We start from the raw sequence: 3,281 nt of genomic DNA, 5'->3' as shown, positions 1-3,281 counted from the left end.
GGTGTTTATATACCCAACACCTGACAAACACGTGAACCTTTCTGGAAATACTAGACCAAGGCGCCGCACGGCCATGGTTGGTCTCCATGGTCACGCGGCGCGACGCATGGGGAAAGGGAGGTCGGTTCGACTGGCCTGGTCTGACCGGTTCTCCTTCCAGTTCCTTCCTGACGCGTTCCGACTTCTCGTATTGGCTCGTTTTAACTTGTTTTTTGCCCTTTTTTTTATCACAATTAACTCCCGGAACCTACAAAACATAATAATGTTAGTAGTATACAAATCTTGACTAAAAACGAACAAAAACTAATTAAATATTAAATAAAATTCGAGGGAAACATATATATTTAACATTATGTCAAATATCCCCACACTTTTTTTTCGTCCCTGAAAAAGTCTAATGCAGTGGAATCAGAATCGAAAAAGTCTTATAAACATATAGATTAATTTAAAATTTTAGAATAACGCAAAAACCGCAATCACCAATATTGTTGTCCATTTAAACCCATGCATTAATCTTTACCGGGACAAATAAGATCCAAAAATTATATTACTTACTGGTTTACACAATTAAGACTCTTTTATTTTCAGCTTTTACCTTACCAGACCACCCTAACTTGATTTAAACCTCAAAATTAGCAGATTTAAAACTTTTATTGATGTCCTTTTCTTTTAATGAACAGTTAAGACGATCAAAGGTATTGTTTATCTACCTAACCTTATGCATCAAAGTCTACCAAGTAGCCTTTAGATAGGGTTAAGGTATAATTAATTAATAGCTAGTGTTCCCCATAACATGACATACCCACGTTATCAAGCAATACCCCGAACCCATCATTATCGGTGATCATGCACTATTTCATCTCTAGGGTTTACATGTGGCGTGTCTCTTGTGTTCCGTTTCTTAATGGTAATGAGACGCGAGCAAGGGGACCCCACATGGCTAACAGCGTGGATGATCAAGTCAGTAGTGTATTTGTACTTTAAGTACGTAGTGATCATGGTTTAATGACTTAGTGGCAGATAACTGTGGGTTTTCTCTTTTTACGCTTTATTTAAATATTCACAACCTCACTTAGGAATTGTGAATACCCAGATGAATAAACTGCATACATACCCATAGTCTCCGGACCCGAGGCATCCTATCAATACAAGATTTAAGGTTATAAAACCATACGGAAATGAAGTGTAAATCACTAAATCTAAGCAGTTTAAAATTTATATCACCAGCTACTTGACATACTTTAACGTTAAACCTACCCAAGCATCATATGATAACGCATTCAACTTTAAAATTTCATAATATTTTCACATTTCATACCAAATATTGAGGCTTGATTATGAACCAACCTTTCATTACTTACCTTCCACGGAAAAACGCTTTACCGACAAAAGATTTCGGTTTTACCCATTTTATCAAATTGTCCTTTCATTCTCAAGGCTGAGTCTACCGACACATCCCAGTTAAGTGTGCTTTCTTTTATATTATCTCATATTATTAGTATTTTGAAAAACCATTTCCGATAAACATCATCATTTACCACTTTAACGCAAAAACAATATTCAATAGACATTTTAAGACATTTTCCAATTTTTTTTCATCAACTAAAGTTAGTTAAACACTTGTGTCCCATCCCCACACTTAAAATTTTGCATTGTCCCTAATGCAGGCACGAAAACACGACTCAATAAAATTAAAAACAAAAATACCTAAAAATATAAAAGTAAAAACAAAAACTGTAACATCCCCTTCGATCCAAGTTTGACAATCTAATAAAGATAAAGGACCAAAAATGTTTTCAAAGATAAATAATAAGAAAATAAAATTAAGGAAATAAAAATATTTCATTAGATAATTCCAGAGAAAGGAAATGGAGAAGGAAATCCATCCCACATGAAAGGATGGAAGAAAGTGAAAGCATTCCACTTGATTATAAATAAGGATGATAAATTCCATCCCACATGGAAAGTGTGAAAATTTTGGAAGCTCTTTATAAGAGATGGAGTTTCCATAGTAATATTCTTTTATGTCAAACATGCATCTAGTGGTCCTAGCGGAGGGTGCGGAGCACCGACGCGCACGGGCTCGGGCGAGGACGATGGCAAAGTGCGTTGGGCGCAATGTTGTGCTTTGATGGCGCACTTTGCACTTAGTACGCTCGCATCGCCGCGAGCCGCCTTATTATTTTTGGAAAATAAAAGTTAGACCAAGACACGACAAGTTACTATAGACGAAGGACCAAAAGTAAAAATATGAATCCAGAAACCCATCAAGATACGCGATGAACTCAAGACAAGGCCATCGCGATACGAGATGGTCTGTTATGACTCAGCGACACGTGTCATATCCGGGTGACACGTGGCATACACTAGGGCTGAGTCACCATGCAACTTGTCAATCACCTGCCATCGCGATACGCGACGGCTTAAGGGAAGGGTCCATCACGTATCGCGATGAGACCCAAAATCAGCTATAAAGGAAGGGCTCACGGCTCATTTCCCACTTGTCACACCCTCATTTAGGGCCTAGAAGTGTGACCAATAGTTGATACCTGTTTTGAAAATACATCAAAGTTTTAGCGGAAGTCTTTATAATAAAATTTTAATATATCTTTTTAAATATTAGTTTACTTGTAAACTTTTATTTAGTATAATAACATATTTGATTTATTAGAAAGCTTCTTGAATAAATATTCGAGGTATTGATTTATAAACCTTGTTTGACTTTATAAAACTTGTTTAAATATTGTTTGCAATATTTTGAGAATTTAAAACTGAGCCAGCTATACCTTGAGAGCATCTATCTCCTTGGACAACTATGATTCCTTGCTACCTGTGCTAACTTTAATTCCTGAAACATTGGGGAGATAAATACGTCAGCGATAAGCTGGTGAATCGTTGACTCTAAAAACATTTTATAAATCTATCTTTGACTAACAAGATAGTTTTCTGGAATACCCTCAGCAGAAACGTCTCTTATTTCTGGGAATTGTACCACTTGCCATACACACACAATTACGGTTCTCGGGGAACTGACGCCCATTGGAGAACTTTTATTATGATCTCTATTCTACGGCCACGTAGCCTTCACTGATAGGTTAGATTAATTATGTTTGGATCCAGACGCATGTGTACTCGGTCTGAGTATATTTTTATTTTCTGTCTTGTATTTTAATAGGGATCACGTAATCCCATAAATCTTTATTTGACTGTCTTTGTTTAAGATAAACAACTCGTTTATCTTGACTGAAAAAGGTTTAACGTATTCACCTGTGACTGTGTGT

This window comes from Bidens hawaiensis, unplaced genomic scaffold, assembly GCF_021521415.1.
Source record: "Bidens hawaiensis isolate Kalapana, Puna unplaced genomic scaffold, B.hawaiensis_p1.1 tig00001087_1, whole genome shotgun sequence".
In the NCBI taxonomy this organism is placed as follows: Eukaryota; Viridiplantae; Streptophyta; class Magnoliopsida; order Asterales; family Asteraceae; genus Bidens; species Bidens hawaiensis.
Note: the sequence above shows the minus strand (reverse complement) of the source record.